The sequence below is a fragment of the Castor canadensis genome, chromosome 3 (assembly GCF_047511655.1).
Source record: "Castor canadensis chromosome 3, mCasCan1.hap1v2, whole genome shotgun sequence".
NCBI lineage: Eukaryota > Metazoa > Chordata > Mammalia > Rodentia > Castoridae > Castor > Castor canadensis.
Window position 1 is genome coordinate 3,619,185 of NC_133388.1, and position 26,452 is coordinate 3,645,636.

The following is a 26,452-nucleotide window of genomic DNA, read 5'->3' on the forward strand; positions in this document are numbered from 1 at the left end:
TCACTACTTCCTGGTCACCTTCCCATATTGACATCTGTCATTTTAAGGTTACTGCATTAGCTCCTCTGCAGTGGGGACATCAAACATTTTCAAGTTTTGGGTTTCCTACCTATCTGCATTCCTCCCATATGTGCTCTCCCCTTAGCATGTGCCCCAAGTCCAAGAACATTGCTGCATTTGCTCTAGATCTAAAGTCCACATATGACGGAGAACATATGATTTTTGGTTACCACATTTAAATTAAGGATGCTATGTGTGTCTACTACTTAATGTTTTTTATTTCAATTAGTGCACACGTGCAAATTTTTAAATTTTATGGGAGTCCCTAAAGTCAGTGTTATTGGTGTCTAGTAGTAAGGAAATGAACTTTTGCCAGTGGATGAATTTCTGTAGACGAGTAGATAAATTGGGATTCTGTGAGGTAAAAACCTAAACTAAACACCCCCCCTTTAATTTTTGAGATATCACACATTAATTACATGGGGGAATTTCATCTTCTTCCTCTTCCAGTTCTTTTTCCTGTTCTCTTGTTCCCCTTCATCCTCCTTGTACATCATTTTTTTTTGTTTTCAGAATATATTTCAGAGGGATCTCATTTACTTTAATGATTTCTGTATATTTTCTCTTATGAGATCCCTGGAACAACATCATCAGTGTCAGAAGATCCTCATGACAGGGTTGCACTCATCCCTTGGTGATCCATTTTGGTGCCTTGGCAGTGTTTCCACACAGCCCTGATGACTAGGAACATCCCGCCTCTATAGGCTCATCCATCCCTGGTGACCATTAACTGCACAGACCTGCTTTTCCTTTGCATACACTGTAGCATGTGAAGACAACCCTTGAATCACGTGGTAGCCGTTATTCCCCTGAGCCTAGTGGTGGTTTTATTTGTCGTTAAGACATATATGGGTCATTCTAAAACATACATATTCCAGGCTAATGCATTTGACCAACAGCCACATTAATGAAGACTTGACACAATAATGTTATTCCTAAATGTTAATTCATTATCAAAGTTCAATACAGAACAGAAAAATATATAACAGAGATAAGGCAGGATGCACAAGTGTAGCACAGCATCACAGAAGAATGCACAAAGACTTCACTAACAGTTTGACAACCTGCCTGTGATCATTGGGCCTCCTGGCTCAAGAGAAAACCACTTAACAATGGTAGAACCCACTTTCTTTCAAAAGCCTCCACACCTCCTTCTCTGCTGGAATACCCATCATCATGATGCAGGTGATTTTTTCCTTTGCCCTTCAGCTTGTTCACACATGAGAGAGCACACAAATTATGTACTGTGGGAAGTTTTCACCTCATTGAACACTGAAAAACAGCTTGAAACAAAGATAGTATCACATATTTAACACATCTAGAAAAGGTTTTAGTGATGAAACAGTAATAATGTTACCATAAGTTTCTCAAATGGGTGCTGTAAGTATGAATGGAAGGCAAAAAGTTCCCAAGATTAAACCACTGGGTGCAGAAGCAGTGTATTTGGAAGTCTTTTTCCTGCTGTAGTACTCACCACATAACCACTTTCTTTAACCCATTTATTTTATCTCATTGCCTCATTACCCTGTGATTCCATTTTATCAAACAGTGGTTATGGTAGACTTTAATCCTTCTCTGTTGGTCACAGAGAGCTCAATAAAAAGCTGTCTGAAATACTTTCCTGCAGGACCCCAATCACACAGTTCTCATCCTCTGATGTGAGTTTTAATGCCATGGCTTGGTCTCTTCACTAATCCTCTAGGTAGGAACATAGTTGCAATGATTCCTGGATGCATAAACAAAGAGAACATCAATCTGCTGGAAAAGTAACTCACTCATTTCAAACCAAGGGGCTCAACAGAAAAATTTGTGTACAGCCAACACTGGTCCTGAGGGGGCAGGTCACCCACATAGAGAGCAAAAATGGAATCTACACAGGGCACAGGTAATATTCATGACAGATTGCTCCCCTCCTGAAGTCCTATACTGGATTTCACCCATCAGGATAAAGATCCCTTGGGGGGGAATGCAAATCTCCTAAGCTCCTCCCACCACTGGGTTGAAAAGCCCATCACATAGCCTGGATCATGACTGCTCAACACCATGGACAGCCTGTGTTCAACTCTACTGCTGCTGACTCCCTGCTTGTGAGTGCTCTCCAGTGTTCCCTTGGTGGAAGGGTCCTGTCATCACCTCAACTGCTTCACCTTCTTCTTTTGTACCTCCACAGGGGTCCTGTCCCAGGTCACACTGAAGGAGTCTGGCCCTGAATGGTCACACCTTCACAGACCCTCAGGCTGACATGTTCCTTCTCTGGCTTCTCACTGTCCACTACTAACATGGGTGTGGGCTGGTTCGTCAGCCCTCAGGGAAGTGCTGGCATGGGTGGCAAAGATTTGGTGGAATGATAATAGGTATTATAGCCCAGTTCTGAAGATCCGACTCATCATCTCCAAGGACAGCTAAAACAGACAAGTGTTCCTCACAATGCCCAGCATGGAACTTGCAGACACAGCCATCTATTACTGTGCTCAGATACCACAGTGAGATGCCTTAGGTGTCTCCCACACAAGATCCAGTCTGTTTTTCTGTGCTGGACTTGAATGGATGGGCCTGATTGACCCTGAGAATAAGACCAACTATGCACAGAACTTACAGGGCACGCTGACCCTGACAGTGGAAAGATCTTCCAGCACAGCCTTCATGGAGCTGAGTAGACTGACAGCTGACAACTCGGCTGTATATTATTGTGCAAGACACATTGTGAAAACCATATCCTGACCCTGTCAAAAAACGTAAAGGAGAAGTCAGCTGGCTTGGGCTAAGATGACACAGAGTATGAGGATGAAGACTGGTGTAAGGAAAGAGGTTAATTAATTGAAAAAAGAACAACAGAGCTATGAGTCCATTCTGATTGTTTGGGAAACTTTCACACCCCAGACATCATACAAGCCAAATGCAGAGTCCTGGGATGTTCCCAATTAACAACGTTTTACTTATTTATTTTTTATTTTTGTTGTACTAGGAGTACTTTGCAACATTTACAAAAGTTCGTTCTATATACCATAGTTGAACTTACCCTCTCCACCATTCTCCTTTATCCCTCTTCCCACCATGCCTGGGAAAGTTACCAAAGGGCTCAATTTTCCATTTACATTCATGAGTACATGATCTTTCAACCATATTCACTCTCCTGCACCATTTCCTCGTATCCTCCATCCATGGGTTTCAATTCCCCAGAAAGAACCTGTTTTGCCTTCCTTTTTTAATGACTTCTTTCTTTGTTTAAGGTTGTTATACAAGGTGTTTCATTGTGACATTTCCAAGGATATATGTGTAAGAACCTGAATTGGTTCATACTATCTCTTTTCCTTTATCTTCTATGCCCTGTCCTATGGAAAGTTCCACAGGTTTAAAAATTTAATATTTATTCTTCTGTAGGAATTGCATCAACCACATGTACCTTCTTAACCTCCTGTTTTGCTTCCATCACTTGTGTGTGAAGTCCCCTTAGTGTGACCTGTTTTACAAAATATTGCTTGCATTTATATTGAATTTGTATTGTACAGTGGAGAGAAAACATGAGGCTTTGACTTTCTGAACCTGGCTAACTGTACTTAAGATGATCTTCTCCAGTTCCACCCATTTACTGGCAGATGACAAAAAGTCCATTTTGATGCTAAGTAAAATTCCATGGTACAGAAATATCACATTTTCGGGTTTTTTTGTGGTACTGGGGCTTGAACTCAGGGATTTCACCTTGAGCCACTCCACCAGCCCAATATTTTGTGATAGGTATTTTAGAGATAGTCTCATGAACTATTTTCCCGGACTGGCTTCAAACTGCAATGCTCCTGATCTCTGCCTTCTGAGTAGCTGGGATTTCAGGTGTGAGCCACCAACACCCTGAAATATTACATTTTGTAATCAAACATGTATTGACATTAACAGCCATGTGTTTGTTGTCATGGAAACATATATGTTAAGTCCATCAGATAAGAAACATGAAGGCGGATTATTACACGACATTTTAACTTTATTCCTAGGAAATTACCACAGTGATTGTGCCATTTTAATTAGCAGAATTTAGTACTTACAGAACTGGTTTTTGTTGATGGAAAAAGGAGGGAATTGCTCAAAGACTTACACAAATCCTTCCCACACAGCCTTCCCCACTCTTGGTATCCTACCCTGAGAAAAAGGGTTTTGATCATCCAAGGCCCTATCAATGGATGAAAGACCTTCACTCAATGACTTTCTAGAACAGCTATGGAGAATCAGTGCTGTTGCCCTGACAGATCATACACCATGAAGGGAGACCTAGAGTAGCTTCCAAGTATTTCAATGACATCAACATAAGTCACCCAGTGAGCTTTGAAATTAGAAATATCTTCAGATGGTCATTTAAATGCAGTGCTACAAACAGAAGTGTGCAGTTTCACTGTGGATATAGGTCGTCAAGTCAGTCAAGTGCATAGTCAAGATCATGATTACCAATTGCATAGTAAAACATTATATTTGCCTGAAGTCAACTCAGTAATGTGAGTGATGGTCCACAGCACACAGATGATGTTCAAGCTTTGTGTGGAGGAGACCAGCCCTCAGTGTGAGGTCCACAGTGAGTTGATCCAAGGTTCAGATCCCAGTCTTTAGTGAGTTGGCCCTTAACCAAGAACAGGACATCACCAGACATACATCAGCCTGCAGGACACCAGGGGACTCTCACACCTCATCCAGGGAAGGACCCTGAGGAGCAGGTGCAAAGAGAAGTCATTAAAGTGTTTCCTGAGTCCATCTGGGGTTTCCTCTTCCTACTTAACCACAAGAAACTCTGGACCATCCCCCACATAGTATTTAATACTTGCCCAGAGGGACAAGAAGAAAGTCATATTCACACTAAGTCACACAGACTCACATATACTCTGACACATGGTTACACACACTCAGAAACACACAATCACAATCACAGTCACAGACACACCCTACCCCACGCATAATGTCACACACAAACGCAGTCACAAGCTCTCACACTCACACTCAAACACTCACATTCACACACACTCACATGCTTTCAGTGTGTTTTCTTTTTTCTCCAAAGTGTTTATAGATATCCAAGCACAGAACTTTCTAAAATTGTAAGAATTCAGGAAAATAAGGCCTCCTTCTGCCCATGTAACTAAGCCCAGCCCTGACTCTGCAGGTCTCAGACAAAAGACCAGCCCTGAATTCCCAGATAACCTCATTTAGTGATCAGCACTGAACAAAGTCCACTTACTATGGTGTTGGGTTTCAGATGGGTTTTCCTTGTCCCTATTTTAACAGGTGATTTATGCAGAAAAAGGGGCACTGAGTGTCTAAGAAAAAATAAGAGAGGACTAGTGGGGTTTTCTGACCACGATTCTCTGTTTGCTCATGTCCTGAGTGAGGTGCAGCTCATGGAGTCTTGTGGAGGCTTGTTGCATCCTGAGTGTCCCTGAGACTCACCTGGATTTGCCTTCAGTATCTACTTGATGTACTGTATCTGCTGGGATCCAGGGAAGAGGCTGGAGTGTGTTGGAGTAATTGATTACAATGGTGGTATCACAAACTGGCCGACCCTATGAAGGGAAGATTCACCATCTTCAGAGACAATCCCAATAACCAGCTGTATCTGCAAATGAACAGCCTGAGAACTGAGGACATGGTCAAGTATTACTCTGCAAGACACACCATGAGGGGTCTTCATTGTGAGCCCAGACATGAACATTCCTGCAGGGAGTGCTGAGGTCCAGAGAGGATGATGCAATAGCAGAAAGTTCAGAGTCTGCTGCAGATCAGGTGCACAGGGAGTTTAAACTCTGGATTCCTGTAAGGCTCTGACAATTCCCTTCTGTATGACAGATTATTAGATTCAATCATCTGTGATTCCCAACAAAGCCTATATTTTATATTTTTTAAATTTTTCTATTGTTGTGTTGGATGGAACTAATTGTTTTTGTTATCAACTCCTTACCTTATTATCCTAACATGCTAGGCCAGTATTTCATTTTGTTGACTCAGCTGATCCATGTGAATTTCACAATGATGAATACTATCCCTCATGTTTACAAATGATAATGCAGCATAACATACTAGCACTTGTTGTTAAAGCAGATAAAACACCCTCATGAGAGGAACCCAGGTCTTGGGACATGGAAAGTACCCATACTGTGTGGGTCCTTCAGAACTATTGCAGCTCTCAAAACTGCCCAGGTCCTTCAGCAGCAGAGTCAGCAGGAGCTGCATGGACTGTACAGTGCTGGGGCCTCCTCAGCTCAGCAAATTCTCTGTGCATGCGAGGAAGTTGGTTTTCAAGCAGAATGAAAATCTCAGGAATCCTGTGCCTCTGATCTGTGATGATTTCTGTGCATTTTAATGCCCTTTTATTTTAGCTGACACAGGGTGACCCTGGGGACTTGGAAGTGATGCTTCAGTGTTGATACCACATATAGACTAATGAAAATGTGACATCTGTATCATCATAGGATGTGATTTTATTTCTTTCATCATGCTGGAAAGAAATATTATTTTTCTGACACTACAACTCTGTCAAGTGGCATTGTACCAAATTTAAAGAAGGTTATACAAAATGTTTTGCATATGGGAGAAGGAGCACAGTGTAGGAACTACAATATTTAAAACAAAAACAAAATCTTGGATAGCTTGTGACATCTGATGCACTCACACATTAACAAAATTTACTTGAGAATTCCTAATTAAAGAACAGACAGCACAGTGGATATCAAAGACATCACTGGCAAAGAGAAAGGTGAAGGGGGGGAAGTCCTGTGGGTATCCCTAGGACAGAGATGTTCATGCTGGAGCCAGGAGGATGCTCCTTTGAAAGTTTTGCTAGATTTATTTTCATGGAAGAACACCAGCTATTGCAGGTTCCAAAGTCCAGAGGAAAGGAGGGTTGCCAGTGGGATCAGAAGGAAAATACTCACTTAGCTAAGGGACTGGAATTGTGGGGAAGAAAGTAGAGAACTATGGCAATCGGTTTGTGTACTGGGAGAGACAGACCATGGTGAAGAGTGCTTGAACTGAAAAACAAATTTCCTAATCTTCATTATTTTTAAACAAGAAAAAAAATGAGCCCAAATCAAAGAACAAAACCAAAAAGCAATCCTGGCAGAAGCCAATCCAAAGGACATAAACACACAGACAATGTCTAAGCAGAGGGAGGATGGCAATTCTCAAAGCCCAGCTACAAATTCCCAAAAGTAGGTGCATCATGGGATACCCAAATCCTTTTAAAAATACATACTAAATAAAAACACCTGTTGAGTAAAAGAATAATTTGACAAATCCAAACATTCTCCAGCTTTCCCCTGTTTCCCAAATCAGCCCTCAGGTCTCTGTTCTCCTATTGCATGACCAACAGTCAGTCTTCCTGGAGTTCCCTCAAAGTGCCTTGACAAGGATCCTCATTTATGAACTTAGCAGCTTAAAACGTCATGTTTACTAGAATGTCGCATCCATGGCTGCCCATGTCAGTAGCCATGCATTGTGGCCTCAACTGTGGGGAAAACAACTGACCTTTGTGGACGTCATATTGCCTAGAAAGCCCAGAGGCTCAAGGTGGTTGGACAGTCAGGCAGGCCCTTGCAACAAATCATGTACATGGGACCAACTGGGTTGATTCTCAGGATGGGCTGCCCATCCATGGTAGATTGTGAAATTGATGTCATATGCTACTGAGGGTCCATATTGCCTTGCTGGAGAAAGGCTGATGGTCCCATTGAGTTGTGCCATGGCATGGATGGAGTTGTACCATAGGGCATATTCACAATTCCTCCTGGTCCTGGACCTCCCATGCCAAGTAATGCTAATCCTGTTGGTCACCCATCATTCTCTGCATGTGCAAAAATCCAGGTCCAGGACCTAGGGGTGTTTATGGTGTGGAACATCTCCTTGAGAAAATATTGCAATATCTGTCTAGGCTTCTCAGATGGAGTAATGTGGGGCTGATCAAACTCAGGTATTCTGGAGACTCCAGGCCAGATGACCTCCACAGATTTGGGTCTAAAACCACCAAAGAAATATTGTTCCCCAGCACTGTTAAGGCGTCATGATCCCTGGGCATCCAGGCTTGCAAAGTGCTGCATCTGCTGAACTTTGGGGCAGGATGGTGGGAGAGGCCAAGAGTAACTTTGTTTAGGAAATCTGTCCCTCCTGGAAGTTGTGTTGTCTCCCACAGGGGCCATTGTGAGGGAATGGACGTTGCACAGGAGGAGACTGTAATGGAGATAAGCCTGGGGTAAATCTATGCCTTCCTGAGGTGCCATCAGAGGCTCCTGGTACCTATGCCCCATGATAGACTTGTGTGACATCAAGCAAGGCCCAATTGGGACGCCATGAAGAGGCATGTTAGGTCCCAGGGTATTCAGAGAAGGCATGTGAATGGAGTGAGAAAGTGGTTAGGTCATCCCCATTTGGCAGTGGGTTGGCATCTGAACCACGGAGTTTGGACCTAAAATTCAAAGACTCTGTGTACTGATGCCCATTATTCATCGATGATAATTCAGGAGAACAAGCTGCAGGGGAGTTGCCACTGAAGCTGGCCACAGTCTTGAGAGCATCATGGTTTAATGGGGTAGAAGTGGGCATTGCAAACTTGGACATCATAACTGAGAGAGGGTTCTGGGAAAGGGTTGAATCTGGAGGCCTAGTGTAAGGTGTAAGAAGTACCAGAGGGAACACTTCCAGAGATATTCACAGAATCATGCTGGCAGGTTGTAGGAGGTCAGGGGCCACCTGACTCCATACTTCCCAGCATGGCTTTGGGGACATGTTGTACAAGGCATTTTAGTTTGGAAGGATCCTAGGACTGTGGAGGGGAGGCTTGGGAGAGGAAGTCCATACAGGTGATGGGGCAGGAAGTGACAGAAACTTGAGGTGAACAGGAAAAAGAGCAGCAGACCCCAGGACTGGGGTTATTTAATGGAACAGCAGCTGCTTGGCCTGCCAGCATGCATGACAGTTGTGAGGGGGCGAGAGATGGCCTTGAGATTACCGAAGGGCAAGCAAAGCATGGGGGACTGGACTTGGTACATCATGGGCAATTTCAGAAGGCTAATGCCTAGGGAACGCATGTGGCTGCATGCAGGTATATCCTCAATGGAGCTCTGTTGAAGCTAGTGGAGTTACTGGAAGGGTTGAGAGGTAGTGGGGCATGTGGCTGAGCCATCTGTTAGTCCTTTGTACAGGGTCCTATTTGTGCTCCGAGATTCCTCAAGCCACTGTTGTTGGATCAACACTTAGACATGGGAAAGACTGGCCTGGGCCCATGCAATGCCCCTGCTGAGGGTGCTCAGCAAATTGCAGGTAACCATCTTCTGCTGGGAAGGCAGCATGTCTGATCTACCTGGGTGTAATTTCATCATCGCCTCATTGCCTAGCCCCAACTCTCTACACTTCTCAGGGATCATCTGAGATCTAGGCCCCATGTTGGCTTGTAGATGGACATCTCCCTTCTCCCCACCAGGAACCATTGCAAATTCATGCTCTGGTCAGTACCTCTCTGTGCAGACATTTTTTTTGGAAAGTCACCTCTGAAAGGACTCAGATGGCCCTCCACTAAATATCTTAGGGAAATGGAATTATTCCCAGGTTCCTTGTGGTGCTGGGAGCCTGGGACCATCCTGTTCATCTCCCTGCATATCCCCAGTGGGAGACCCACCTGTTTCCCTGCTAGCTGCTGTTGATACTTCTCTCCAGACAATCCTGAGTATCTAGGGGTCGTTGTGAGGTTTAGGCCTCTGTGCAAGGCTGGCATTATCTGAGAAGTCTGTAATACCACACAGAAAGCCAAAGCTGAGGCACTGAGAAAACGGAAGGTGGAAGATGAGATATGAGTTACATGACTGAGAATCTGACACAAGACCAATATACTCACTGGTTTTTGGCTGAAAATGGGAGATGTACTCATTCCTAAGAATTTTCAAATGTCTATATGCAATCATGAAGCCCAGTAAGTTTACATTCATTTCACCACCAATATATGATTGAGAATTTATTGATTCATCCCCAAAACGCTATCTTCCCACAAGACTCCAAAAAGACACTCACATCTCCATGAGTAATACCTTCTCTGAGACTTCCAACCAACAGCTTGTTACATAGAAGGAAGACATGAAAATAGAGATTACAAAAACCAACCCATTCCTGACTCTGCAGTTCTGGGATTGAAGGACAGCTCTGGATGACCAGCTGATTGCCTTCAATTATTAGGAATGAAGACAGAACAAACAGTATGGATATTAGTTGTCAAGGCATAAGATGCCCTGTTCAAAACAGGATGTGGAATAAGAACAGATCTTATCCTCCTTTCCCTGTGAGAGTCACCTCCATCACATGTATCTTGGGAAGAGATGCGGATAAACACTAGGTTGTTCCAATTGCTCATATGATGAGGACATGTCCAGGTAACATGGGCTGTTCTTCAGAACAAATAACCTTGATGTCAATGACAGGGACTAAAGCTGCATCCACCATGGAACAACATCACTTCAGATCTTCTCTGAGTAGGTCAGAATGAAGCAAGTTGCCTAGGAATACCTCCCTGACTCAGAGAGAATCAATGACAAGGGACTAACATGGTCTACAAAAAAACTTACACTCTTAATGTTGGGCGTAAGCACTGGAACTCTAGCCAGACATGGCAACACTTACTGTGTTACACTGATCATTACACACTGATATGCTATTTATATGTGATATTTGCCAATAAAACCCAGTCGATGTGATTGGTAACTTCTTGAGAATATCTTTGTCACTCAGGATTCATGTGGAGAAAGACCTACATGTGTGGTATAGGGAAGCTCCCATGTAAGAGAATATGAAGACGGTGCTGTGAGGTTTAGAAATTTCTCTTAACATGGTTCATGATTGTCCTTGGGTTCGGAGAAGTTGTTTGGGTGGAAGTTTCCTGAAAGTCTTTATTTCCTGTTCTGTGTCTGCACAAGTGCCGCCTCTGCACTCAGTCGAGGGCTGACAGCCTTGTTAGTTCCTGTGTCTTCTGCACATAACGATGGATGTCAGTAGACAGTTTGGGCTTCTGTCCATTACAGACACTAGAGTTTACGGCAGATCAGGTGATATTCACTATCCATTATGTGAACAAGATTATTTGAAACCATGTAGGAGACACAGCTAGCATTCATGAAAAAAATATATTTGAGGAAGAATATGATTCCAAAACCCTGGATGAATATAAGCCTGTTGTTGAAGACATAGAGATGAAATAGTCAATGAGGTTAAAGTAAAAGTATGAAAGAAGTTGGAATTTTGAAGAGTTGATGTCAATGAATGCATGTTCTCCAGCTACCTGTATCATTAAGATGGACATTGTGTTTACCTGGTAACACTATCCCTATATAAAATTTAAAGCAGATAACATAAGCCACATCTCTTTCATTATTAACTATGATAATGAAAAGCAGTTAAGCAGTACCAGTTGGATTGCCTGAACCTGCACAGGTTTCTAATTTGAAACACCAGTGAACACCTGAAGACAAAACAGTTTCCCTCTTCAACTAATGACCCAGAGGCTGGAAGATGCACCAAAGGTCTGCACACAGAATGAAAGACCACAGTCTCAGTATGGATGGTCCCAGCTGTATGATCTATATTTCTATTTGTTTCCATGTCCTGGCTGTGTTCACTGATCATTCATCATGGTAGCTCCTGTTTCAAGATGGTGATGGTCATATAAAGCCACAGGAACAGCTCTTCTACTTTTCCTGTACCAATGATGTGAGACAATTCCTTTGCCACCCATTCCCAATGTGTGTACTTTTCTGAGGCAAGTACAAATGAACAGGGCCAAGTCATCAGGGACTACAATTATGAGATGGATACTGGCTTTGAAGGTGTGCAGAATGCTACAGATCTGTGGACATGGAGTCTTCTAATGAGGTTTCTGAGGAAAGATATTAGGGTGGGAGGGGCTTTAGGAACTTGTTGTTTTTACTATCAACTCACTTCCTCATGGTTCCACCATGCTGGGACAGTATTTCTGTTGGCACAGCTTATCGGTGTGAATTTCACAATCAAGGATAGCAGCTCTCATATTTATGAGCCCCTAACATACTGTAGCATATTAGGCAAACACTCTCAACATTAATGCAAATAGCATACGGCTAAGGTTCCTGGAAACACCTGATTGAATCTGTCATTGATTCATAACAGGAAACTGTGTCTTGGGACATGGAAAGTTCTCCTGCTGAGTGGGTCCTCCAGGGCCTGTGCAGCTCTGACAGCTGTGCCCAATCCACCAATAGCATAGTGTACAGGAGCTGAAGGGACTGTGCTTTGCCATGGCCTGCTCAGCAAATTTGCTGTACATATGAGGCTTGTGGAAAGACTTGACTCTACTGTGTCTCCAATCTGTGAATATTTCCATACATCTTACCACACTCTCATTTTAATTTATGCAGAGTGATCGTGGGGAATTGAGATGTATGCTCCAACATTTACATCAGAGATAAACTTATGAAAATATGAATCTCCACCGTCATAGGACATGCTTTCTATTTTTTATAAGAACTAATGTATTTTATTTTTCTGACACCACAACTCTGGCAAGTGGTTTTGTACCAAATTTAATGAAGATTAGAAAGAACATCTTGTGCATGACAGAAAGGAAAGGGAAGAATCACAACATTTAAAACAAAAACAAAATCTTGGATAAACTTCAGCATCTGTTCCAGTCTTCCATTAATAAAATTCACTTTAGAATTCCTAAGAGAAGGAGAAGAGAAAGCAAGGCAGACAACAAAGTCTTCACTAGGAAAAAGGAAGGTGAGGGGGGTAATAATTCCAGAGGATATCCCCACAACAGAGCCATTCCTGCTCATTCCAGGAAGATGTTCCCATGGAAGGCTTCAGTAGAGTTATTTTCCTGGAAGATCATTGGGTATTGCCACTGCCAAAGTGAAGAGGAGAAGAGAGCCACCAGCACAGGCTTGAGGGAAAGAAACACACTTAACCAAGGGACTGGAAGATTGGGGAGGAAAGGAGAATAGCATGGTGATTGGTTTGTACAGTGGAATAGTCAGTATGTGCCAAAGAGCACATGGGCTGAAAAACAAGTTACCTAAACTTCATAATTTCAAAAAGAAAAATTCTCCTTTCCACCAAACTTAGTTCCTGTCTTGTACTTTTCAATAATACTCTGCTGTGAGGTCATAGCTTGGTTTTTCTCTACACTGAGTTGAAAGAAAATAGTAAAAAGTTCTGAAGTCAGATTCTCTACCTAATGTTAACAGTCCAGAATTCCTGTTCTGCTGCTGTCCTGAGGACTAAAGTCTCTGCTAAAATCCATTTTGCAGTATGGTACAATACACACACACAAAATAAATCCCACATTAAAGAACCAAAACAGAAAATAATCCTAAAAAACACCTGCTTATTAAATGAAAGTTTGTTTTCAGTTAAATCCACACATTCTTGAGCACTCCCCTCCTCCAAAGCAGCCCTTGGGCATCTTTGTTCTCCTACTACATGATCAACAGTCAGTCTTCCTGGAGTTCCCTCACAGCAGCTCTCAGATACTGGAAAGAAAATTTGAACAGGATCAATATGCCCAATCTTAGCAGCATAAATCATCACATTTCCTGGGTTGCCAGGTCCTTGGCTGAACCCACACATACCTACATCAGCAGCCGTGCACTGGGGCCACAGTTGTGTGAAAATCATGATGTTTTGTTGTTTTGCTTTTGTTTCATCAGTTCTTGCTGGGATCGTGCTCACAGCAGCAACTTGGTTGCCCATCGGGTTGGGCTGCTTGGGCATGGTAGATATTGCTGGTGATATACTCCAATGGTGAGGTCCCATCATGCACTGTTGGATAGAGGTTCACAGTCTCACTGGGCAGTGGTCTGCTACGGATGGAGATTTATCAAAGGGGAAGTCTGCAGTTCCTACTGGCCCTGTATGTCCCATCCCAGGGAATGCTAGTCCCATTATGGAGGATTTGTCATCCATGAAACCTTACATGTGTTAAATCTAGGTCCACAACCATGGGGCTGTTTACAGCCTGGAACTTCCCCTGGAGAAATACATTGCAATGTATTGTTAATATTCTCAGATGTAATAATGAGGTACTGTGGGTCCAGGCTAGGTGACCTCCTGCAGATCTGGGTTGGAAACACCAAAGACAGGTGTTTACACAGTGAAGGCACAGTGAGGCAATTAGACCCACTCAGACTCCAGGCTTGCAAAGAGCTAAGTCTTTGAGCTTTGAGTCTGGTTGGCTGTGGAAGTCAAATGGGACCTGTACTGGGAAACCCATCCCTCCTGAAAGTTGCATTGTTCCCACTGGGGCCATTGTGGGGGAATGGGAGCTGCTGTGGAGGAGACTGTGCTGGAAGGAAACCCTGAGGGAAAGTCATTCCTTATTGTGTTTCAGTCAGAGGCTTCTGGGACCCATGCCCTATGATAGAATTGTGTGACATTAAGCCAGGCCCCATTGGGACCCCAGGAGGAGGCATGTTGGGTCACATGGCATTTGGAGAGGTCATCTGATTGGAGTAAGAAAATGGCTGGCTTATTCCCATTAGGCTAAGGTTTGATATCAGAACCATGGCTTTTGGATCTGAAATTTTAAGATTCTGTGTGGTGATGCACATTTCGGCATATTATACCCTGAAGGCAAGTTGGGAGAATAAGCTAGATGGGATTTGCCATTGAAATTGACCAGTAGAATGGCATTATGTTATAATGGGGTAGACCTGTGCATTGCAAACTTGGATATTTCAGGTCTAATTGGGAGTGTGTTCTCAGAAAGGGTTGGCTTTGGTAGCTTGGAGTAAAGTGAAAGGTGTACTAGGGGAACACTTCCAAGGATATTCAGAAAGACAGGTTGGCTGCCTGTATGAGGTGGGGAGGGCACCAAACTTCATTCATCCCAGTATGACTGGGAAGACCATGGTGAGGGGGGCTTTGTAGATGGACAGATCCCAGGACTCTGGAGGGGAAGCTTGGGAGAGGAAGTCCATCCAGGTGATGGAGCAGGAAGTGATATAGACTTGAAGTAAACAGACAAAGCATCAGCAGAACCCAAGACAGGCTGCCTGCCACAGATATATCCAAGGACTTCCACCTCAGGCCACACTGGACTGTAGGAACTGTATTGAGGCTAGTGGGGTTACTGGAAGGGATGAGAGTTAGTTGTGGCAAATGACTGAGCTAGATGTGGGTCTTCTGGACAGGCTCTATTGGATCTCTGAGATTCTGCAAGCTACTGTTGAAGGGAGGACCCTGAGACATGGGAAGGAATGGCACAGGCACATGCCATACTCCTGCTCCTGGTATTCACCAAATGGCAGAGACACCATATTGTGCTGGGCTGGAACCATGTCTGATCTACCTGGGAGTAATTTCATCATCTCCTCAGGGTTTGTCACAAACTATCTCATGTTCTGAGGTATCATCTGAGAGTTAGATCCCATATTGACATTTAGATTGGCATTACCCTTCATCCCCTCAGGAGTCATCCCAAACTCAAGTTTCTGACCAGGACCTATCTATGGAGGTATTCCTTTTGGAATGAGACCGCTGGAGGGATTCAGAACGTCCTCAACAGATATCCAGCAGTAATCAAAAGTCTCCCAAAAAAGAAAAGTCTGGGACCAAATGGATTTTCTGCTGAATTCTATGAGATGTTTAAAGAAGAACTAATACCAACCCTCCTTAAACTGTCCCATGAAATAAAAAGGGAAGGAACACTGCCTAACTCATTTTATGATTTCAAAGTTATTTTCCCCAAATAACTAGACTGTTATTGTTTAATACATGTACAAATGTAAAATACAATGATGGTATTAAATATAAGACAAGACATATTAAATCCATGTGATTTCATATTTTCTACTATTCCACTATGATCATCACTGTTTCCTAGGACTCTCATATTTCCTCTGGGCACTGCAATATATGAGACTTCCACCCAGAGTTTGCAATACAGCAGGAAGCCATGAAAATACAGCCTCTCTCTGCTCATGAATACCTGCCCAGCCCTGATCCTGCAACTCTGGGACAGAGGCCCAGTCCTGGATTTCCAGATGACCCCATTCAGTGATCAACACTGAACACAGATCATTCACTATGGAGTTGAGTTTCACTGGGTTTTCCTTTTTGATAGTTTCAAAGGTGATGTATGTCAATTTAGAGTTACCTAGTGTGTGAGAGGATATGAGGGGAGGATCAGTGTGTACCCTAATATGCATACATTAATGTTCAGATATTAATATCCACAAAATGTGAATTATATTAGTTTACATGGCAGGCACAACTGATGGAGAACCTCATCAATCATGATTCCCATGATTCATAACACACTAGCAATTCTGTATTTTTTGATTAATATAACACAAATTTTCCTAATCATAAGATTCATTTTATTTCAAAATACCAGAATATAACATTATGTAACAGCACGAGAGGACAATGCTTGTTTCTACCGTAGCATAATTATTAATAGTTACAATACTATTGTAAAAGATAATTATGTCAACAACTCTGAGTTGGTAACGTGGTTTTACAGTATCTATTTGAAGCCTTCTTGAGGTACTCATTCAAAAATTGTGTTATGAAATGCAGGTGTTAGCTGCATGTATTTTGGAATTTTTCAATGAGAAATATGTGTTGGAGATATGTATTATTTTGAAAGTCATTTTTATACCTCACAGCTCTGGTTGTTGGAAACCCTTACTTCTTAAAAACAAATAGTGTTAAAGTTCCTATATTTTGTTTGGATTAATACTGTGTTAAGTGAAACAAGCCAGGAACTAATAAAAACCACCAGATAACAATTATAGAACCTAAAGAACAGTTTCAGAGAAGTCCCAAGTAAAATGGACGTTAATGGTTCTGGAGCAGGGAGTTTGAGATATTAATCAGAGGATTCATAGTTTCCAATAATCAGGAGCAATCTCTTGACTGGGTATCATTGTCCCACACCTGTAATCCTATGTACCTGGGAGGCAGAAATAAGGAGGATCTTAGCAAAAAATTCATGAGACCCCATCTCAACCAATATCTGAGCTATTTGGCACACACCTGTCTAAACAGGGAATGTGGGAAGGGTTAAGTAGAAGGATAATTGTCCAGGCCAGTGTGGACAAAAATTTAGATTGAATTTCCAAAATAATTGGAGAAAAAAGGGTTGATGCATGGTTCTAAAGGTAGATCTGCATAGCAAGATGAAGGCTCTGGGTTCAGACATCAGAAGCAGAAACCCAAATAAAGATTGACCTGATGTGTAATATGGTGATTCTAGTAAACAATTCTTTATGGAATTCTTCAGAAAGTGCTAAGATTGTAGAGTAGGAATTTTCTGACATAGAAATGATACTATGTGAGTTAGTGCATGTACTCATTACCTATATTTACACATTCATCAAAGTAAGTAGGTTTGAAATAGTTAATGATTTCACATAGGTTTCAATTACAAATTTTGACTGTTCTTTATCAGAAAATAACAGCATTTAACAGAATAGCATTTAAGTAACTGTAGTGTTAGCTGCTAAATATATCCATTTTAACAAATAGTTCATAAACTCATATAAGGTTTTACATAAAACTAAAAATATAAAATAATTATAAATTTCAACATGAATGACAGGCACAACTGGAGCATGAACACACACAATAATTCCCAGATGTTTATAACAGCAGTGGCATCTCTGATATTTCTTTCCTAAGAGTTTTACTATAATTTCTAACAGCTTGTTTTAATAAAATGTTTCTAATGTCCACTCCATGGCAGAGCTTGCAAACACTGTACTACAGGACTACATGATGACCTCTCCCATCAGTCTGTGAGGTCCTCTGAGCATTGCTGTGTGTGTAAGTCTCAGTACAGTGGGTTCCTGGCACAGAGAAGATACCCAATAAAAAGCTGAAGAATAAACAAATAAAATAATCAAAAAACAACAAGCCAGGCATCTGGTCATGCCTGTAATCCCACCTATGTGGATTTCATAGGTAGGAGAAATGCATGCACCACATTCTTCCTGGTTTCCCAGGAGAGGACGAGTGACAACACAGCTTGAGTGTAGCTCTCAACCCTTCATGGTTTAGCTTTCAGCAGGATACCACAAGCTCCTGAGAGGTCAGCACCTGGACTTACACCCAGAACCCCGTGATTTCTGTGTTCTTCTCTGTGACATCAGGAATGACGCTTGTGTTGTCCTAGAAATGTCCATCCTAGGTAACTAGGGAGAATAGCAGACACGAGGCAGTAACTGTCCACTGTGGCTTGGATCAAAAGTCATGAGAGCATAAATAGTGAATGTCTTGTCCTCAAATGTGTTGTAATAATGAAGTCTCTCAATTCTGTTGTCAAAGCATGGACTAATGTACTACTGACAGTCTCTCTTCAATGGGGAAGCGATGACTCTATCCATCTTTCCTAATTATATTAAAGCAGATAACGTGGACTTAACATGAAAAATAACAGGACAGGTAGACTAATGAGTTCAGGAAGCAAGTTTCAGAATTTGGTTGTAAGGAGTAGAATGGAGTTAGGTTCTTATAGCCTCGTGAGTGTCAGAGTTGACTGTTATGGACATTATCACTCTACAGATGATATCAATTATGAGTGGTTTTACAAAGTCATAATCAATGATTTGTTGAGCAGCTTAAATATGGCATTAACTTACAAAGAACAAGAGTAAGCTTAATGTAATATAAATGGCCACATAGTAGGTGCAGAATTCTGATCTGGGGAATGGGACATTGATAGCAGATTCCCTGTGTCTCTTCCCCAAAAGAGATCTCCTTTGTGAATAAAATACAGCACAGACAGAATCATTTGCAGTGCTGGGGATTGAACCAGAGGTTTAGAACTTCAAGTGATCTTTTACTTGAGTGATGTCCCTAAGGCATTTCTTTTTAATTTAATTCTGCACTCCATTCTTCCTACCAATGTCGAGAGTATACATGAAGTGCTGCCTGGTGCCATCACCTCCCATGTACTGGAATTATAAGTTTGTGTGTCCAGGTCTGACCCACAAAGGCGATTCCCTCCAGTATCTATATTTCTGACTGCTGTGCCTTTTATATAACAGATGAGTAATAGTATGGAAGGCCATGAACTCCTATAGGAGCAGCAGTGTGACAATGTAATAGGATTTCAGAGTATCTGTGAACAAAAGCACAGTAGAGGAACAGAAAAAGGAAGACTTGTGCTAGAATCAGAAAGGCAAAACTCATTTTTAACTTGAGTGGACATAACAGTGGGGAAAAGGAGGGAGAAGGGATATAGGGGATGGTGGATTTCTCTCAAAGATGAGAACATCCTTGGAAAAGCTTCAAACATCTCTCTAAAACACTCTTATAACAAATGTAAACACCTGCAGAGTTTTACTGCATGGATACTTCGCAGGGCACAGAAGTACCAGGATCACCTGATCTCAGACCAACCACTTTTATAACATGAGGATTTCACATGCAAATTTTTATTCAATCTGCAAGTTAAATCACCCTCTCAGGCTGAGAAAGCTCACAGCTCTCTCCTCACACAGGGCTGAGTTCTCTGGGGAAGGCAGGGCTGTGGTCTAGAAGATGAGACTGTTTGGTCTTCTCCTGTGCCTGTTCACACATTTGTCCAAGGGGAGGTTGTAACTGAATGTGAAAGATTGTAGTGATTCTTCTTCCCCCAGGTGTCCTGTCCCAGGTGCAGCTTCAGGAGTCAGGACCTGGCCTGGTGAAGACCTCACAGACCCTGTACCTCACCTGTAGAGTCTCTGGTTACTCCATTATCAGTGATTACTACTGGAGCTGGATCCGCCAGCCCCCTGGGAAGAGCCTGGAGTGGATGGGGTACAAAAGTTATGGTGGAATCACTAGCTACAGCCCATCCCTCAAAAGCCACATCTCCAGCACCAGAGACACTTCTAAGAACCAGTTCTCCCTGCAGCTGAGCTCTGTGACCATAGAGGATACAGCTGTGTATTACTGTGCAAGAGACACAGTGAGAGGACTTCAGTGTGAGCACAGACACAAATCTCCATGCTGGGTACACTCAGGACCAGCAGGAGGCATGCAGTTCATAGCAAAAACCACCTCAGGTCCAATGGACTCACACATGAATTTTATTCCAGACTACTTTGCTTCCTACCCTGCCAGCTCCTATCACATGGCTTACTGCACAGTGATTCTAGAGCTCTGTCCTGATTCAGAACGTGAGAACTATTTCTATTTTTGATCTTTTTGGTGATAGTGGTGTATGAACTCAGTCATGTGCTTCCTATGCATTTGCTTTATCACTTCAGCCACACCACCAAAATATTTTTACAATAGATAACTGTTTCAAATACAGTCTCATATTTTGATGGGGTGTGTCTTGCACACTCCTATGTGTGCCTCCAACTGAGCTGAGACCACTGGTGCAAGCAACCATGCCCAGCTTATTTTTTGAGATTGAGTCTCAATAATAATAAGTAATATTTTAAGAATAAACAGTATCATCTTCCTTTAACTTTTATTTTCTGTTTGTCCTCCTACTATAAATAATGATACTTTTCCTTTGCTGTTTGTGTCCATCTTCAAAAACCTAATTAAATTTCATAGGTTATACAATAAATTATATTCATAAACAGTGATAATATACATGAAAATAAGAAATACTCTCAGAATCTTGTGGTGTCACAAGAGGGATGGCATAACTCATAATTCAATAGGCAAGGCTAACTTTATTTCAGCAGAATGTTATGCACCTAACATTCTATGAAGTAAGCACAGTGGTTGAAAAGTTTACTCACCTTTCATATCTAATGCAATGCTACCCCTGGCCAGGACTGGGAAGGTTTGTGTTCAGAGTATAAGTGAGTGGTTAATTGGAAATGACACACGTTGGGGAAAGGGACTTTAGAGAAACATGCTACAGAGTCTATGTGCTTATTCTCTTGAAAAGGGAGAAGATTGTGTACAGAAGTAATTTTCACTGTCAAATAGGAAATTGTAGACAGGGGCTACAGTTTAAAAGCAATGCTCACTCTAAACTGCCTCTGAATGTGTTTTCTCCAACGCTTTCTCCTGAGTTAAGTGGTGACACCTGAGATCCTCCCTGCTCTGTCTCAATTGTCACTGTCATGCTGTCCTAGAGCTCTTCAAACAGAGTGCTCACCTGTCATCTAACCTGCTGCCCACTTTCCACTGTGGCATGTCATGTGTGCATCATTGTGATTTATAATTTGATTGTAATATTCTTAATTATGTATGTACTAGGATAGAAGAGGTCATTCATACTAGGAACAATCTTCTAAACATTAAGGTACAATTGGAATATGAATTTCAATATATTTTGCTGTGGTATTGTAAAAGTTTACTAAGAATTTTATGTTATGCCCACAATAGTATTACCTAAATGAAATCTCATACTTATCTTGGCCTTTCCATACACTTCTTTTCTGCTTTTCATTGTCCCTGTGAGTGCCATATTTCTCATGTGTGAAGGAGGAGACACATTCAAATGCAATGATGAAGATTAGTCCATGCAATGTGCTGGAATGATCTTGTCTGTGCAGGAATTCAGTGTCCTTAGGTGTGGCCAGAGGATCCTTACCGGGAGCACTAGACCAGAGAAGAAGTCTGAATGTAGCAGGAGGGAGAAGGTAGAGGGACGGAAGGAGGGTAAACCACTGACCTCTGAAGAACTAGGCAGAGAATGGGAATTTATTAGTCCACCTGCCTTTTAAATCTACCTTTAAGGGCCAGGACAAGTGGTTCATCTCTGTAATCACAGCCTAGCAAGTATGAGGCCCTGACTTTAAACCACAATAGCAAAAAGAATATCAAAAATTTCCTCCAGAAAGGAAGAACAATATCCTGCCTGAGAAAAACCTCTGGAAAGCTCTCCCAAACTCACTAATTCTAAAAGCTGTTCACACACCAACTCTATTGCACAGGAGTTAAGGCCACCAGGTGACTGAACACAATCCCTCATTTAGTGTAACTGAAGAGAAATAACGCTTGAAGAAGATAAGAGGGAAGTGCTTCAAACATGTCATTCTTCCACAAACTACCAGTGCATAGACAGAGCCATCCCGCTTGGCTGAGAGAGAGAGAACCAAGTTGAGAACTTAGACTTCATGAGCAGTATCAGGCCCTCCATGATGAAAACCCGTTTGGTAAAGTCCCATGGTCAAGGTTACCAGACCAGCACCTGTGACCCGTCCTTAGGGACTGCTGAAGGCCAGGCAGCAATGAGTGTACCTCCAGCACCTTCCCGAGCCTTGAGCTGCACAGCAAGCAGAAGGGCCATGGTCTTGAGGAGCAGGGTACAACAGCAGTTCTGGGCTGAACCTCAGACAATAGTGCTAGCCTTCTTAGAGAAACCAAGCATGCATTAGAAAATTCAGTGAATCACTGCAGGCTAATACTCAATGAAAATTTCTGAATGATTTGCTGCTTTTCTTCTTGGCCTTTTGGCTAAGATCATCAAGTGACATGTGTACTTGTGACCTAGCTGAGTCATGGGTCTCTGAGTTCCACCATTGAAGAGGCTATCTAGAAGCTTCCCAGGTTTGTGCAGGCCCTATGGCCCTGACTTGAGATGCAACCAGCTTAGCTCTGTCTAGTAACTGTCCTATCAACTCTTCCCCTGCCCCAGGGAGCACAGCTGCTCATCTTACATACACCCAGCAACAGCAGACACCTGTGCCCCAGGGATCCAGACCTCTTGTCCAGTTCTCAGAATCCCTAACTACACCTAGACCCTCAGTGATCTCCCAAGACTGTGCAAGACCAGGCATGATGCAGCATAGCATCCACCAAGATAGTTGAGTGTCTTACTTCACCAACATCTCCCCATCCTATGGCAGCATAGAAAGTCTAAAGATCCCACTTCATATTAGGACATGGTTTAAATTATATGACTTTATTCTGGAACATGGTGCTAGAGTGGTGGGATTATCAGTGGGCAGATTCTAATGTCCTCTGTGTCTAGGCCTGCCTGTGGAAGGCCTCTGGAACAGCTCCAGTTGCTAATGGAAGATACAAAATCCAGTCAGTCATCTATATTACCTAGCATCACCAGCACCATGGGCAAATGTGTAGCACAGGAAGCCAGGCCTGGACAACTTCTGTGACTCTTTCCAGAGCCAGACAGACTCCTGCTGGGTCACTTACAGAAACTGACTAGGCAGTAATCAATATGGGAAAGTCATACACAGAGAATAATAAAATGTGGATTTATGGAAACTAAATTAAATAAATGAAAATACAGAAAAGGATTTTAGTATGATAAAAGAGAACTTTGACAAAACTGAAGCAGTATAGCTATCTAAAAGGAATTATTGAGAAGAATTTCAGTTGTTGTTCAAACTTGTCCCTCAAAATTCAAATGGAGATGCCTAAATTTCCTAAATGACATTAGAACCTAAGTTGAAGTGTGTCATCTGAAGAGGCAATTCACGTTAAATATGTCCATAAAGCTTGGATCCAAGAGGTCTGTAAACTTAAAGTGAAAGGGACTCTAATGAAAGACCTCCCTAGCTTTCGTGGTCTCTGTCTCTGTCTCTGCCTATGCCTCTCTCTCCCTCCTTTCTTCACTATCTCTTCCCTCTCTCTCTCTCTGTCTCTCCCCCAACATTCACCCATTGAAAATTTCATAATGACAAAATAAACTCAATGTGGTCCTATGTACAATTCCTACCTTGGAAACAGGCACATTGGTGTTTTTTTCTTGGACTTCCAGTGGCCAGATGTGTGAGGAAATAATTCTGCTGTTAAGACAACCAGGCTTTGGCATCCAATTTTGACAATAAGAACAAGTAAATAGTATCAGAAAGGATGCCCTTTGAGACCCCTCCCTCTTCCTGTGCCTCCTCACACAAACAGATAACACCTGCCTCAGTTCAGTATGGTCAGTCCTCCCCACCTCTGCCCATCAGGTCCATGCTCCACATGCACACCATGGCCCTTGATGGTCAGAGTTTTCACTTCTCTATTCATTGCTAAGGCCTCTGGATGGATGTTGAGGATCCCGCATGAGCTGAAACCACAGCTCTCAGATTCTCCATGTGGGAGGCAAGAGGACAGCACAGAAAACTCCTCACATCCCTTATGGACTGCAATCAGGGTGGAGCTCTGAAAGCAGAACTCAGAGCAGTAGTAGAAGGGTTCTCAGCTCCCTCTTAGAGAATCCAGTTGGATAAAGGTAACCAGTTCGATGTAACTGGATAGGACTGGAAAATAGGTACAGAGAGGGTTAATTTTGGAAGGGGGTGGTGAATGAAGGAGATGAAGGTTAGGGCATATGTTGATGGGCTTCATTAACTTACATGAAATAGAATTATTCACCCCTTGAAATTGTTTTAAATGATGTGGTGATGGCTGCAGGGGGGTGAATGTGGGGACAATCTAAATATGCACAATGTAAGCCTCTTGTGAATTGGCATAAAGCATCCCATCTGTACAATGATTACATGTTAATTAAAAAGCACCTGTGGGCAGAATGCTTGGACTAACCTGCAAACTACAGCATGTGTTCCTCCTGGGTCCTGATGTGGCTCTTAACTTCAATAGTCACAGGGTCATAAGAATAGAATGTGGATGCATTGGGTTGTTGATGGTGTCACAGGGATGCTGCAGAGAGCAACTGAACAATTACAGTAAAGAGGCAGGGCAGGTATTGACCCATGCAATAGTATGTTGTTTTGAATAATAGAAATTTAGGTCTTTCTTCTTAATATTTCATGATTTCACAGAGAAGCTCAGCCAAGGGCAGCATTTAGAAACCCAGGAGAGGAAGATGGCTCCCATTTTGGGGGATCTGCTTATAAAAGAATATTCCTATGGGACATGAAATCCTCCCACATGCATTCATCCACATCAGTGGAATATAATATGTTACATATGAACTCCCTGCAGTATTACCAGAAACAGATCAGCACTTTTCCATGAAGTCATTACCTTCTCACACTGTGATAATAGCCTTGTGTCTTGGGCATATTTCAGGCTGCTGAATTAAAGACATTCATAAATTTGTAAGAAATGTTTTAAGACTTTCTCTCAGGAGATAATCTAAAGGAACCCAGTGCAGCAGGTCAGGGACACTGAAGTTGACATGCATGTAAGCGCTGCAGATCACATATAGAGGGCATCACTTGGCTGGCCACAAGACAACTGTGGAGGTGAACAATGCACAGAGTCAGGTACCTCACACAGCCATTGTCAAATACCTGCTCTCTCTGGGTATGAATCAAAGAACATCTGGATCCCTAGGACATGTGAGGAAGACACACAAGCTGTTCTCTAAGCTGTGTCATAGGAGATCTCTTTAGAGTCAGATCATGCTCCCTTTTGAGGTCCCAGGAACTGGCCCAGACCACTCCCTAATACTGCCACTGTGCTTTGAGGAGAAAGAGGTGGATATAGGGGTTTCCCACTTATTCTGGAAAGAAGTCTGTCAGTTCTGTTGTCAAAGCCCTGTCTGATAAGCCCTAGAATGTTTCTCTTCCCTGTGGAAGGGATGTCTTCATCCCTCCTCTACAAATACTCCTGATTTTGAAATAGGCAATGGAGATGTACTACCCAAAAATTGAAAGCAGAGGAAGCCACAGGGTTCTAGCCGCAAGTATCTAATATTGATTTATAGAAGAGAAGTGTGAATAGAATCTTACAGCCAGTGGATGTGAAAGGTGGATTTTAGGAACATTATCACTATATGCATGTATCAGCTATGAATTTTTTTCCAAATTTTTCTCTGTGGAAGAGTCTAAATGAAGGTATAAGATCTGGGAACAAGAGTAGGAGCTGAATGTTGAAAGGAAGTGCCCCCCTATTAGACCAATTGTCATATGGTAAATGGGTCAGTTAAAGCAGAGTACTTACTTCAATTTCCGAAAAGGTGAGGATCACTTTGGCAGTAAATCACACGTTAGACATCATTTCATCTAGCTCTGTTGGTTCTGGGACAGGCAGCCTTTGGATCTCAGGATGCCATAGAGTCTATGACAGCCCTGGGCCTCCTATTTCACCATCAATATGACAAGCTACAAAGGTCTTACAGATATGGGACTCACACAGTCATTGTTAGATGCCTGTACTGGGGAGAGAACTTAACTTATACATCACTTGAATTTAAGAGAAGGTACAGTTTAGGAACAGAATAGACCAAACAAACCCTGAACTCAGACTTTCCTCATGTATGGGAAGGAGCCTTACATCCAAATTGTTATTCAGTACCTAGGTTACATCCCCCTCTCAGGCTCTGGGAACTCACAGGTTTTTCATCACACAGGACTGAGGTCTCTGGAGAAGACAGTGCTGTGGTCTAGAAGATGAGACTCTTGTGTCTTCTTCTGTGGCTGTTGACAGCTCCCTAATGAAAGTATCCTCAGTGTCACAGGTGTCCATGGGGAGGGTGTAACTGCAGCTGACTGAGTGGAATTTTTCTCCTGATCTCCATGTGTCCTGTCCC

General features: G+C 42.5%; 2 pseudogenes; both read right to left on the minus strand.

Annotated features, from left to right (window-relative positions):
• Nucleotides 1-7,577: 7,577 nt before the first annotated feature.
• Nucleotides 7,578-13,815, minus strand: LOC109703258 (B-cell CLL/lymphoma 9 protein-like; annotated as a pseudogene).
• Nucleotides 13,816-14,224: 409 nt separating this feature from the next.
• On the minus strand, nucleotides 14,225-22,291 carry LOC109703257 (B-cell CLL/lymphoma 9 protein pseudogene; annotated as a pseudogene).
• Between the last annotated feature and the right edge of the window lie 4,161 nt (nucleotides 22,292-26,452).